This window comes from Nannospalax galili, unplaced genomic scaffold, assembly GCF_000622305.1.
Source record: "Nannospalax galili isolate Female #2095 unplaced genomic scaffold, S.galili_v1.0 scaffold293, whole genome shotgun sequence".
NCBI lineage: Eukaryota > Metazoa > Chordata > Mammalia > Rodentia > Spalacidae > Nannospalax > Nannospalax galili.
Window position 1 is genome coordinate 12,201,407 of NW_008337147.1, and position 16,046 is coordinate 12,217,452.

The following is a 16,046-nucleotide window of genomic DNA, read 5'->3' on the forward strand; positions in this document are numbered from 1 at the left end:
CACTGAGCTTCAGTTCATCTCACTTTCTATTTCCATGAAATAGCTATAGTTCCATGATGTAGCTATAAAAGGAAGCTTCAATATTTCTATTGTAAAAGTAATAATAGCTATCAAATTTAGAGTAATAATATTGATAGTATAATGGGCATTAAATGTTGTAAATTTTTGTAATTGTGACAGGTCCCTCTGCCTAGAATAATTATAACTCAAAATACAAAGCTCAATAATACTGGAAAATGTTTAAAAGCACCTTCAATGGAAGCTAATATAAAAATTAGGACAGAAAGGCAAGATTGGTGGAGAGGCAGACTTGGCAACTGACAAGGTTTCTGCAACTCTGACATCAGCTCTGGGAATTTTCTTTGTTATAGGACAAGAAAGACAGAAGTGAATTTATGCTTTTCTGGCATTTAAATAAAAGTTCTGCTTCTTAGATTAATTCCTAAAAAGAAAGTAGGCATCAGTTTTTACTTTCACTTTCCAATGGAATCCCAAAGAATTTAATGTTGAAACATACTAGTGGAAGCTGAGAAATTTCTGTGTATAAACTCTATGTGCCTTTTCTGGGCTGGAGAGATGGCTCAGCAGTTAAGAACAATTACATAGGACCTGGGTTATGTTTCCTACACCCATATGGCAGCTAAAAACGATCACTAACTCCAATTCCAGGGACCCCAATGCTCTCTTCTGGCCACTGTGGCATTTCACCCACCAGTACACTTACATAAATGCAGGCAAAATAGTCATACACAGAAAAAAAAAAGAAGTTCAAGTGCTTTTTCAACTGGGTCAAGGGGACCTAAGAAAATACATATGAAAAAATTATATATCAAAATTAAAATAACTCTAAAAGGTCATTATGAGGACCTTAGGGAAGCTAATAGTGAACATTTATTATCAGGGAATATGCAAAGACATTTAATTTTTGAAAATTTAAGGATTAATTTTATTTGTGATTACATATGTATGCATGTTTCTTTGTACTATATGTCACATGTGTGTGGGTGCCTAGGAGGTAAGAAGAGGACATTGTTTCCTCGGAAGCTTGACCTACAGGTGGTTGTGAGCCTCCTGATGTGTGTGCTGGGAACCAAACTCACATGCTCTAGAAGAATGAATACTCTTAACCACTAAGCCATCGCCCAGCCTCTGAAAAATTCTTTAAAATATGGAAATCAGTAACTGCTTAATGAAAAAAGTAAAGACGAAATGCAATATATTCATCGTGCTTCTCCTGGTTAATTTACTGTGATATTACTACTTTGTTGAAAATTTAATATGATGTCTGTCAACTCAACCATGATTTAAACGAGAATAAGAGGCAAAAACAAATCTCGTGGAAATAACCTCATTTTCTCTTTACTTGCAAACAAGTACAGAGATTCAAAAATATCTATAAACATCAAAACTGTCAAAATGCAACTAATACTACCTTGGTACAATGATTTGTTGGCTAGCGCAAAAGATTTGTTTTTCTCACACATATAGTCTGAGTCCACAGTAAGCATATTTACTTTTTGAGAATATTTAGGAAGATAGATATTGTGCATGATTTGCCACACACTAAGAAAAAAGAAAATAAATCAATATATTGCTAAATTTTATTAATACTCCTTGAAAATTTTAATTTTGCTTCAATTTTGTTATACAATTTTTAAAGGAAGAAACACATCAGGTTAAAATTTTTACTGTGTGTGTGTGTGTGTGTGTGTGTGCATCTGTGTGTGTGTGTCTGTCTGTCTGTTCACAGTGATCACAGTTAACTATGGTTCAAGATATCAGAATATCGCCTAAAGTTTTAAAGCATCAAATTATTCACAGTAGGGAAAAAGTACAGCTTCATGTGAAAACAGTCTAGGAAATTCTATTTTATATTTTCTTTTGAGACAGATTAATTCTCCTAATAAAAAAAGGAATGTATAATCCCACAGAAGTATTGTGAAGTATTTTCGTTGACATTGTATTGATTTTAACTGGACATGTCTACAGTTTGATTGGGCATTTTCATATATTTATTGGCAGATAAAAGTGAAGTCAGTATAATTAAAAAATTGATTGTGATACCATTTATTCTTTCATTTATGGTTATTCATATAGTCTTACTGTATTAATTTAAAATTGCTTCAAGTATGTTGTGGAAATATTTGAAACCTAATTAGAAATCATCTTAACATAAAGTTAGCTTTCATTCTTAATTTTTATTTTCTATGAATAAACTTTAATCAAAGCATTCTTACATAATTTAAAATCTGGGGCTGTAATTTAGCAATATGCATAATTTAAGATAATCTAAAAATATTGCAACATAAAATAGTAGGTAAAGTGGCATATTTACTTTGAAGAAATGCTTAGGTAAAATATAATATCTACATATACTTATTAATATGTAAATTTGATTGTACATTTTTTCCAACATTACATGCTTTTCAGTATGCAGAAATTTTTCCTCTATAGGCTCCTGCTCTGTCAGTTGAGCAAAATTTCAGTATAGCGTGCTGCCTGCAACTGAGTTGAACAACAAAGAAAACCCTGATAACAAAAGAAGGAAGGCAAAAGACTGAGTTTTGCCTCAGTTTTAACCCTCTTTGTTGTTTTTTCGTGCTGATAGACATCTGTGAAGCATTTGTTAGACACTCAGTTGGTTCACAGCAGCAGTTTTAAATTATTTTGAAGCTTAAATGCTATCTCTTCATAATCCAAATTGCTTTCCATTGCTTTGTGTAATATACCACATTAAATAACTATATATAGGATATCAGCAGAATGTATTTGGATTACTTTATTTTAAGTACTTATTTATATATGTAGCTATTATTTAGAGCAAGCATTATTTGAAGATGGATAAATTGTTATTGATGTATTTATAAAGAAGCTTCACTGGTTGCATCGTTTCCAATAGCTGTGAGGTAGTGTGATAATATGTTAATAGACACAAATAAAATAATTTTCTGCATATTTAATAATCTTCATCTTTAATGATTTTCCTCATTAAATACATTTTCCAGGTTATTAAAAAGCATCATGAAGTCTCTAAAATAGTCACTGAGTGACATAATGTAAAGTAAACTTTATTTTTCACATAATCACAGCAAATTGTAATAACAGGGTGTTTTTCAGGAGAAAAGAAAATGGAGATGTTTTGCATTCCCAGGTAGGAAATACTGCATGTGAATACAAAGTATTTCAGGGAAAAGCAAGGAAGCCCACAGAAGCATGTGGCAGACACCAGCTCAGTGAAGGTGATTCACCTGCAGGGGATGAATATTGGCAATAGCAGGAGAAAGTAGCAGACACCTGGGAACCATGTTAAGATGTCCGCATGTATATGTGCGCTGCTGTAAGCAACAAAATGAAAAGGCCGTGGCAACCATGGAGGTCAGGCCTTCATCATGTGGGAGATACCAGTCAATATCTAAAGAACAGATGCAAAGAATAACTATTTTCAGTTTAGCAGTGAATGAATATGGTTACATTTAAAATGTAGTCTGAGTACAATGAATATAATTAAATGAAGGATGAAACATTTGACATTAGTTCAGAGACTGTAATAATGGCTTAGAATGAACGAGTGGCTACTGAATTAAAATTTATTTATAAATTTAAAACACATTAAACACAGTGTTCTAGTTAGTCTTCTATTGTGGTGCTAAATCACTGACCAAAACCAACTTGAGTAAGTAAGGGTTTATTTGGCTTACACTTCCTGATCCCAGGCTATTATTTTGGGAAGCCTGGGCAGGAACTCAGGGAAGGAACCTGTAGTCAGGAACTGAAGCAGAGACCATGGAGTGCGGCAGTGCTCAGCTTACCCTGGACCACCTACCCAGGAAAGTCACCACCCACAGTGTGCTCAGCTCTGCCACATCACTCAGCAATCAAGATACAGCCCCATAGACATGCAGACAGGTCAATCTGATAAAGGAAATTTCTCAGTTGAGGTTCCCTATTCCTTGGTGTGTCAAGTTGATAACTAAACCTAGCCAAAACAAAGAGAAAATAGGGAGTATACAGAGGTACAATGTCCATTTGGGGGAAAAGAAGTCAGACAGACTACTGGATTTCTGAGTTGTATTACAGGGTAGATGAGTGATACTAAAGTTAGAGGTAAACTAATCTGTAGGAAGAATGTATTGTTCAAGTTTATAACACAACAGTTTTAACATGTTGAGCTGTATGGTGTGTCAACACTATATTTTTCTGAGCTTTGTTCTTGCAAAATGGCATAGATTAGGACATATAATTAATTCTTTTGATAACTGGACAAGGTTAGTGAGAGGAACTATCTTTCAGATTAGAGTTTACACAAAACTAGATTAATTGGGGCAAGAAAGACCAGAGTATGAGAAAGAGGTAAGAGTTAGAGACTCATGATTGGAGAGTAGATAACACTTGTGGACACTGCCACATGACAGACTGCTAATGATGGACTATCTGCCTGCTCAAATAGAAGATGGGTCAAATTTCAGAGCCCTGCAATTTCAGAGTTTATTCTTCTTACTTGAGGCTAGAGTCTTATCATAATAGTAGCAATGAGTCACACACCAAGGTATTCAGTGATGGGGAGCTTAAAAAGGGGGGATGGAATTAAGGACACAGAAAGCCACTATTCATATTTCCATTTATATCATTTAATAATATAAACAATGATTTTATGTTTATGTCTATCATAATGCATGCATAAAAAATTGCAAGCATTCTGTGTAATAAAGATATTTTTTTGTATATAAGGAAAACACATGCTACTGTGACTGTAACTTGAAATTTAGAAAAGAATAATTTTAAATGTGTTCTTATATGTGTGAATGTGTTTTTCCTAGTCTCTGGTGTATGAATTAGTTTGTGATATTTGATTTTCATTATAAATATTTTCCAGTCATCACTATGTTTTTCAAACTTTGCATGCACAAGTCCAATGCAAACTCTAATTTTTTCAAGGTAAATAATATTTTTAATATTTAAATCATGAAATTTACAAAATAAATGATAAATAATGCAGAACTTATACATTAATATATACTATCGCCTTCATTTTTAATAGTACTCCATCTCAGGATTTTTTTATTACTATAATTGTATATTCAGAAAAATATAACCATTGAACATATATTGAATATTTTACTCTAAACAGCTATCTATATTTGCCTTCTGACATGGAAGGCTTTCTATGGTTATGTATTTATAATTTCAATAATAATGTTTGAAATTTGTAAAAGGTGGTAATTTTATTATTATGACTTATGGAACACAAAACTTACAAGTACCTTCCATCAAATGTTATCGCTAAATTGTATATTAGCCTCTTTGTTTACTTGGTCCTTAGCTTAGGATTAAAATAATCATAAATGTAGAGGCTTGAACAAGAAAGCTGCTTTTATTTTTGTAATGTTTATTGTATGAATATTTCTACAGGATTTTTCCATATTGATACAGACCGTAAACATTAACTACTAAAGAGATGTCTTTGATTTTTCAAAACTCAGCTTAAAACTGGCTTTGCCAAAAGTAATGCATTAAAAGACAGTATCTATGTTTGTAACAAAAATGTTCACATATTTTGTAAGCAATATACTTTATTGGATTTTCCTTCTTTACATGGTTTATTGTTTATAAGCTACCATGTTAATATTCTAAGCATCTTAAGTCAAAATAATTAGCATAAAATCAATAATTCATGCAAATATTAGTTACATTATTTGCTTACATTTATTAAAAATACCTGAAGCTTTATATATACATATATATGCTATATATATATAAAATCAATCTGATTATATAGATGCCTGTGAGTATTATGTAAGTAATGTTCATTTTATTCCAAATAAAAGTCAATTCACTGTAGTTGCAAACAGTAAAATATTTTTGAAAGGTAAAATGCACTTAACCAAAAATGTGTGAATACTGCCTGAGCAAGAAAAGAGCAGTGTTCTTCTGCTCAGTCACTGGGTAGTATGTTTCTCTATATGCTTGAACAGTATTTTGTAATAAAATAGACAAGAACTCAGTGATGAAAGGAATTCTTATTTCTTAGATTGTAGAGGATTATAGCTGAGGATGAAGATGATAGGAAACAGGAAGAGTGGAAAAAGCAAAATCAGGGGAAAAGACGTTTCCTGGGAAGCTTAATTTGTTGGCTGATATTGTTGTTGTTGTTTGTTTGTTTGTTTTTGATACAAAGCACATCACTGGAAGGTTTTGGCAATGCTAGGCTACACATACAAAGAACATATATACAGTGAGAATAAAATGTATGATCTTCAAAGAAAAAGATTTTTATTTTTATTTGGTCATAAACTAGTTTTTGAACCCTTCTGTTTTGGAATTTTTGTGCATTTCATACATCTAAAGTATATAACCCCCTACCTGCACCCCCATAACCTGACCACAGCATTTCATGAATTCTATCATATATTTTAGGAGCTATCGCATCAAGGTTGTGTACGCAGATGTCCCTCAGTGTGGGTTCATCCACTGGAGCCTGTTCAGCCTATCAAGACTCATTCCCTTAAAGAAGATTGACTCTCCCTCACTCAGCAGTGATCAGCTGTCAATAGTTCCTAAGATAAGTTTTGGGCCTCCTGTCCTTTTCCCCATCTCTACGCATGCAAGTGTGTGTGCTTTTTGATAGAAGCATGAAGGAACACCAAGAAAAATGTGATTTTGATTAAGTATCAAATAACATGGCAATAGTTCCCCTAGCAGAGGTTTGAAGAAAAGGTATTCTTTGATGCAAAACTTATTTCTTTTCATTTCTAATATGCTTCAATCCAGTATTGACAATGTATAAATTTAACCTAAGATAAATTTTTTCAAAATCAAAAGAACTTTGCTTCAGTAAGTTGGGAAGTCTCTATTACATATGAAAATCCTGAAATAATACTGAAATATATTTTAGTATATTTTCTATAATAGAAAAGGGTTCTATAGAACCATTATGAAGCTCTGTGGTTTCACTGTCCATTGTGTGAAGAGAAAATGAAGTATTCTTCACAAGAAAATATCACCTTGATTCCTGCAATCTCTTGAGTGCTGTCACTCACTTCTTAGGCAGTGTGTAGCAATTGGTTGTCAGTGCTTGAGGAAAAGAGAATTTATTCCTTATCATTTTTATTACATTATTCAGTATTATTATACTGAATTGAGGAACATGTTTCCAAAGAAGAATGTAATTACCATACATGTTCTAAGTATATAAAAGAATGTATTTATGGACTATGTATCCAAGTAATTTTGAGTTTGCCTGTGTGAGAGGTACATAACTGAGTCAGGATATTATGAAAAAGCATCTTGCTTTTGACAAAAAGTTAGTGGTTTGCATCTAGTTTCCTTAAGGAGAAGAAAATTTATCTGGGCTGTATGTAATGGGAATATTCCTTTTTTATGTAAGCTTTTAAATTATTCAATTATAGAGAAATGTATGCAATCCCAATCAAGATTCTGTTCCAGTCATAAGATTTGTTTCCCTTTATAAGTAAATATTTGTAATTCTAGGTGAATTTAGTTCCACCATCTTAGATATGTGATGTTCTGATAGGTGGAAAAACATACAAAAATTTAATGTCTTCCTGGAAATTTGTGTAATAATATTTATATCTGATTATTTTCCTTCTTTTAAATATTCTTTGTCTTAAATTAAAATAGGAACTCCCACATACAGTTGAAAATTTTTATGTTAGAGAGATAGCTCAGTGAGTAAAGACACTTGCAACCAAGCCTATAATCTCAATTCTATTGTCAGGTTCCACTGAGCAGAGAGAAAACACTAACTCCTGGGCATGCTGTGTCATACTAAACAAAGCTGACATTCTTTCTTTCGTTAACACTGAAAATCTCTACTTTATGTTACACAGATTATTAACATTTCAAATGTCATGTGGATGTAATGATATCTAATATATTTGCAACTATTCTCTATGTATTGATTCTGTTTTTGTTTCTTTAGTGATTCATTTTCTGTCTTTTCTTATTTGACATAATTATTTCCATCTATAGCACATCTGTAAATATCTCAGCAACTATCAATATACATTTGTAGTGGTCTTTTGTAAGATATAAATAAAAGTACCTCACTTATGTATAGTGTAAGTATCTGAGAAAGCATATATTCCCAAATCTTTCTTTTCTCTCTTTGCCATTAGAGTTTTATTTCATAGAAGCACTTATTATTGCTCCTCCACTTGATAATGAAGTAACCATTATTTTGAAAGAAAAATTTACTGGATAACAATCCTCTTGCTTTGGGTTTTGAGATTATGGCTTCTACTGTGCAGCCGAGGCTGAACTGTGGAAGGTGATATGAAGGTTATTTTTTTAATACCTTTGGTTTTCAATTCATCCTCTTCTTGGTTACAACTTCTAGTTAGAATTTGACTGATTTCTCTCCATATTTTTCTGTAGGCAAAGAGTTTTACCCTGTCTGAATTCTTTAAAGACTTTTCTCTTCTTATAATTAATTTTGTTATTTGAAAATTTCATACATGAAAGTATTCTGATTTCTCTCTGTCCACACCCTCTGTTTTCTCTCATGCATCCCTATCAATCTTCCCCTGTTCCTAACCAGTACTTTCCCGGATTTATTATTTTTGGTTTTGTTTTGTGACTTTTTAATTTAGAGGTTCATCTATGTGAGTATTTATTGGAATAATCGATTCTTGCTTGCAAGGGTCATTAGTGGGTACACTAGTGAAAGCAGTAATTTCTTCTCTCCTAGAATCCATCAGTTTCAAACAGTTCAGCACTGAGTGATGAGGGCCCATAGCTCCTTCTATATCCATAACTGACTATTGACTGTGCATTCCTGTGCAGATCCAGTGCAGGCATCCACAACTGCTGTGAATTTGTGACAACAGCTTTTTTTCTTACCCAGAAGATAATATTTTATAGCCTTTATTCACATCATCCAGCTTATAACATTCTTTCTGTTCCCAGTTATGTAACTGTCTTTGGAGTTAAAAAGACCCAACCTTACAAATTTAGGTGGGATTAAGAAGAATTCAGCAGTCTTAGTTTCTTTTGTGCCTCATATGTATTTTGAAGTTTTGGAAGTTCTTGTTATTAAGGCACTTGGATATATTTCTATCTTTTCTCTTTTTTTTCCCTCTTTGCATTCCAATTTCTAAAGTTTTTTTTTTAATTTTGATCTTAATTGTGTTTTTCCTAAGCAACTATAACATCTAGTGCTGTGCTCAACACAAGCATGATATAACAATTATTTATTTTATTTTATTTTCAAATCTGGCACTACTTTTTTAATTCTTAAAGTTTTACCTCACTGATTATAGTATCCTTCAATTTTTTTATATTGTCTACCATTTCTTTAGAGCTTTTTAATTGTCTAATTATACTTATTTGAAGTCTCCTACCTTATAATTCCAACAATTGTGTCTTACTTTGTGTGAAATTAATAATTGCTTCATTTCTTCAGACTGTGATTCTAACTGTTGTTTGACACACTTTGTTATTCTTCAGGTGGTTTTGAATATTTTGCATAAGATAATGGAAACTAAGGAAAATAGATCTGCAGTGTGACATTTCACCCAGGTTAAGATTTGTGCTATATTTAATTTTTAATGTTGCATGCATAAATATCAGAGACTCAAAAGAGAGAGAGAGAGAGAGAGAGAGAGAGAGAGAGATGGAGGAAGAAAGAAAAATGATTTCCAAAACAATATACTAGAATTCCATGGTCTCAATAATAATTTACTCTATATTTCAGCCTTATAGGGAAATATGTTTCTAAGGAATATTTTAATTGGCAGCTGATTTTACTCATAAATATACATAATGTTTAGAAAAGAAAAAAAAAAGTAGTTTATCACTTGGAAAAAATGCCTTTCCGCTCAACTCCAACATATGCTGAAAGGAGGAAAAACATGAAAGAGATTATTTTAAGCTTCACTTTATATCAAAACCTGCTTGCAAGTAAACTTTACAGAAGGGTATCTTAAAGACAGCCATAAAAACCAGTGAAGGTCATCATTTTTAAGTATGATTGTTATATAGAAAGCTTGACAAACTGTCTTTCTTCACACTTTATTAAGAGTGTTAGAGAAGAAAAGTTATCATAAGAGCATACTGTAATTTAACAAATTTTTTTCATTTACCTCAATTTATGTTAACATAAAATATTTATATTTAGGTAAAGCTACACATGTTTTGTCTACTAACTATCATCAGCATAAAGATGGCTAGAACTTTAGGGCCATGGGAAAGTGGTCATGTTTTAAAATTTATATTTAAGGAACTATTTTAATCCATTCTTAGTTTAATCTCAAATACAAAGTGTTACACTAAAATGTAAAATATTCACAAAATGTAGAGTTAACTCCATAAAACATTCTATTTCACTGATAATGATAATAATTCAATGTAAAAGTCACTGACTTAGAAAATGCTGTTCTTAAACAGCAGTAACTTGAAATATTTTATTTACATATATAATGTTTCAAGTTGATAAGTTCTCAATCATTTACCACCTGGAAGTGTTTAAAACTGGATTATAAGATCAGAAAACATTTTCTGCTTTGTACATCCACTGGTTATTGGGAAGACGTGTTTAGATGGTACCACTGTATCTCTAGCTGTGTAGTAAGTAAGAGAATGGGAAAAATAAAATTGTTTTTTGAGAGTTCTGTTTTATAAATTGTAGCAAGCAACTCATTTTAGTACAGTAAAATGAGTGCAAATTTGTAGAATAAGTCAATCAGTAGGAATTATGCACATATTAAAATAAATTCACTGCACTAAATTTTTTGAGATAGATTTTCATTCTACATCAGGCTAGCCTAGAACTCATGATGGTCCTGGTGGGGCTCAATGTCATAGCAAAACTCCTGTTTCTGCCTTGCTAGTTTTAGGATTACAAATCTGAGCCACCACAGACACATTTTGCATTAATATTAAGATTTATTTAATTTTTATGTTTAGTATTTTACTGTCCATTTAAAAATATTAAATTGCATAGTCAAATGCACTTTAGCTGGCCATATTTTTTTCTTTATTGTAATCTAATAGTTAAGTAGTATAAATAGTGATTTACAAGGTACTAGAGCAAAAAAAGGGTAGCCAGAATATTATGGACTTTATTAACAATTCTGCTGGTAGTAAATATGCACAAGATATTCAAGTCCAAGCCTGTTGAAATGTAAGAATCACAGGTAAAATATCTTGTCCAGAGAACAGTTAGGAATAGCAGTAAAAACAGAAGTGATGATACCCAGTGAGGATTCCTCCACATCCTTCAGAAAACTACAAAACAAAGTATGCATCATGCAATAGAAACTTTGGTATGCAGAAGATAAAAGCTACTTTTTGTGACTTTATTTCTTCTCCAGCTCTCCAAATATCCAACCACTCCAAATTTCCACATAAAATAATATATATATCTAATCCCCTAGGTATTCAATCAACCAGCTTCCCTCAATGTCCAAAAATCTTAGTACACAAAATATTTTTATGTATAAAGTATTACAAGCATAAACAACATCCTTGTCATAAGTTGTATCTTTAGGGGACTAGTAGATTCAAATACAGGAGCTTCTAAAGTAGTATGCTAGGAATTAGGTCACTAACCCATGTAATATCTGGCTTTGATTTATTTCAATTGACCTTAAAATCATTAATTTGGTAGGACTTGAAGCTGAACAATATATTAGTCTTTTCTTCAGATGACACATGTGTCATGAAGACTATACTGATAATTGTTGTCTAGCTCAGTGTCACAGACTGGAAAATCACTTTCCTAAAAACACTGATTCTTCACTTGGACCTCCAAAAATGTCTGAGGGGTGGAGAAAACAGCATAAAAGCTTGCAACTTAAACCTCTGTTCTTTTGTGTTATGTCTGTTTCTTTTTCCTTTGGGCCAAATTTCTTCCACATTTACATGGACATACTCATCTTGGATGTTCTTGTCCAAGACTGATTCACTCTAAATGTATTCTTTTTCTTTCTCTCTCTCTTCTTCAAGTTTGAAGACACCAAAATAAAATTTATATTAAAACTGGTGAAATTGGGGTTGGAGAGATAGCTCAAGAGTAAAGAATACTGGATGCTTTTGCAGAGGATGCAGGTTCAGATCCCAGCACCCATATGGCAGCTAACACTTGTCTGAATCTCCAAGTCTAGGAGTTATGACCTTCCCAGACACTGCATGATACAAGTGCACTTACATGCATTTACATGCATGCAGGCAATACACTTATACACATAAAATAAAATAAACATATTAAAAATATTTTTAAAAAACCGGGTGCAATACCCAAATTGAAAATATAACCAAAGAGTAAAGTCATCAGTATATTTCTTTAAGCATTCAAGGGATTACACTTCCCAGAAATCAGGTTTAAGTCTGTATAAAAAGTTATTTAGACAATTATTTCTCATTGATGATTGTGTTCCTAACCGGAAAGTGCTGCTCAGATGTAAGACTTCATATCCTGGTCTCCAATACTGTAGTGCCCACCTGTAGCTAAGGGAGACAACCAGCTATTGTTCTAAAATGATGCATAAATATGTTTTCTCCCCATATCTAGAAGCCTTTGAGAGAGAACTGACACTGATTCTACCCACTCCAACAGCTGTCAAATACCTGAAAGCAAATCTTGAATCTGTCATTCTGAAGTCCAGCCTTGGCAGACAAAAGAAAAATGTGGAGGAACCCAATAGAGGGATGCTTTAGGAAACCCTTGTTAAGAAATTCCAATGGACTCTCATATGAACATTTTAAAAATGACCTGTTCTGACTTTTTTCTAGTTCCGTCTAGAAATTTTAATGCTAATTACTCTTGCCTTAACTTCTCCTTCACATCTCCTATTCACGATTCAAAGATTTCTTTTCCTCCTTGAGATGAGTTACACATTTTAGGAGTCTTTTAGATAGACCCACTGAAGAGGTACTCCAATTGCTGCATCCTGTATCTATTTTCATCATGGAAGAAGCCAGAGTGGTCTGGGTCCCTATTCTGAAATTGGCAATTTGGGTAACTTCTTCAGAGGATAGTATGATAAGAATAGGAGGAAGGAATTCAATAGGCAGTTAGGGTGAGAAAGACCCCAAAGAAAAATAGCCAGTTTCTTGGTTAAAACACAAAATATCTTTGGGCCTCTTAGCAACATACTCCGTTTAAAGGCCAAAAATGTCAAAAATATTTGGGAGCTTTTATCTAATCCTTAAAAGATTTTTAGGGTTACCTCTTCAGAAGGGAGAAAGTTAGATTAGCCAAAAGCCCCATAAAAAAATAAAGAAGAAGAAAGTACATGAAGTCATCAGAAAAAAGTGATGGGGAGATATGGGAGGAGTTGGAGGGGATGGAGTGGGCATGGATTTGATCAAAACACCTTATATGCATGTATGAAATTCTCAGTTAATTATTTATTTTAAAAAACCTGTTGCAATAATTGCATGAAGTTTGTGGAGGTAACTAATACTATCTGATTCTATTTAAGATGTGCTGTACAGGAAGATACTCAACCAGGTGCTATAATCCTGACCAAGAATTTATGATTGCAAAGACTGTATGCGCTTGGAGTGAACTTACTTCTGTGATTCTGCTCAATGTACCAAACTATCTTCTGCATCCAACTACTTTCTAAATGTGTATCTTCATAGCCCTTTTATAGTGACTCCTGATAGTTCAGTGGAAGTTCAGGAAGCCCCCAGTCATCACATTTTGCTACACTTAATCTATTCTGGTTTCCTCTGGCTTAAGAATAAAAGAATTTGGAATTTATGCTGACTTAAGATGGTTATTTTTCCAGGGCCCTAATCTATCTTGTTCTTGGCCTGCTGGGATTCTGTATAAAACTATTTCTTTGCTTAAAAACAAGAATCTTGTATTCCATTCATGAGAAGCATACAAAAAGCAAGTATATGGATTTGAGAAAATAATAATCTAAAGTTTAACTCCTCCAAAGTTCCTAACTATACGAAATTATTGTGACTTCTAGTTATATTTTGTTATAACATTTTTGTATGCAAATGATTTGCAATTTTTTCTTACCATATTAATCTGTTCTAATATTAATTTATGTTAAAATTTCCGAAGTCAAGAGAGATCACATTTAATTATTTATAAAATTTAAGCAGAAGTAGAGTCTGTTTTTAATACATAATAAAAATAATCATTTAAAGCCAGTCACTGATAGTAACAGATGTGTTTAAACATGTAATTAGTAATAGCTTCGTCTTTTCTTCTTGTAAGTATTACATCAAAATTGTGACTTTATGTAAGAAACACTCTGCATTAAACATGAAACAAGCATTATATTGTTCTTAACAGAAAATAATGTTTTGACATATTATATAAAAATGAATTTTCCAGGTATAGTCCTGTCATTGATTAATCATAAAATTAAAGAAATGAGAGAGACAGAGAGAGAGAGAGAGATTCATTTAGGTAGCACAGGCTTCTTTTACAGCTTATTTCCTGTAATCTTTTTGTCCCCTGACATCATATGTGGCTCATTTGAATGTTATAACCTCAGAGAGATCAACAGAGCACTCACTGAAATTTTAAAATTCATGGCAACCCTCAGTTAGTAGCATGTTGATCACTGTTTGAAAGCAAGCTGATACGTGTTCCAGAAATTATGAATAAATATTGCAAGTGCTAAAGTATTCATCTGTTTCCAATTAGATTGTTGAATTCCTTTATGGTAAGATACTTATCAAGCGCATTGCCTCTAGAAAATCATTCAAACTCTCTTTGAAATGTGGTGAAGTAAAATTTTAATAAAGGGAAGATAATAGACTTTCCAAAAGGAAAAGGAAAGTAATATTAGAATTAAAAAGGAATCACAAGTGTCGGAAAGAACCTTGATGAACTCATTCCTTGTAAAGATAGAGAGCGAGTACTGTTGCAACAATGATAGGCTCAAATGATTTTGCATGTACTTCATTTAAAATGAAAACAAGGTGCATTCATTTCTTATGTTGTGACCTAAATTTATAAGAGAAGAGGCTGCAGCAACTAAATTTGTTTTACATTTACAATTAAAAGTAGTATGTATTATTATATTTAGGAAATGATTTTGTCTTACTTTTCTCATGTGTGTTTCTTTCTTAATGGGAATCACTGTGTTCATGGGGTATTTCATTCTTGAAAAGTCCTGTATTGGTGTTTGATATGACAGAGAAAGAATATCCAAATAAGCTTAAAATTGTAATACTTATATTGAAATGACCTAGAGTATAATAACATCTTATATGTTTGTATGAAATTATTAATAATTTTTAAATTAAATAAAGGTATTTACAGTCCAAAAGCATCATCACTGTTTTCCTTCCTGAGGTAGATTCAGAAGAAGACAAAATAGAAAATGGATAGAGGAAAACAAAGAAGATTCTTATGTTCTCTGCCTCTTTGTAGAATAAAAATGATAGATAAGTATGCATCTGCTCTCCTTCACATTACATTATTCTTTATAAAATGTATCAACAGATTATATATATATGTATATACATATAAATAAAATGTTAAATATAAGAAAGCAAGAAGACGGAAATACACTGAAGCAACTTTCTACTATATACATGGGTATGCCTGTTCAACATCGGTGTTTTCTTCAGTCACTTTCCACCTTTATTTGGGGGGAAAGATTCCCTATTGAGCCTTGAATTCACTGTTTCAGTTATAATGTCTGACCAGCAAATTCCCCAGGATGTTCCAGTCTCCCCCTCTCCATTGCTTGGGTTATAGGTATGTTCCACTGTACCTGGATTTTATGTGGGTGTTGGGAATGGAACACAGGACCCCATGCCTTAATAACTTTATGCATTGTGCAAGCCATCTTTGCAGTCAGCTTTCTGAGTCTTTTTTGTTCTGAAATTTCAGTTTGGATGATTTGCACATATTGCATGTTTTACCTGCTTTCTACATTGAAAATACACTTAATATTTTAGTAATTTATATTTATTTTCTTCATAAATTAAACACCTTCATCTCTGTTTTATAAATATCATGTAGCTATAAGGGGGATGGACATAAAGAGGTGCTCACAGCGGTTCCTTTGAATAATTTCATAAGATGGTAATGTCTTCAGTCCTTATGT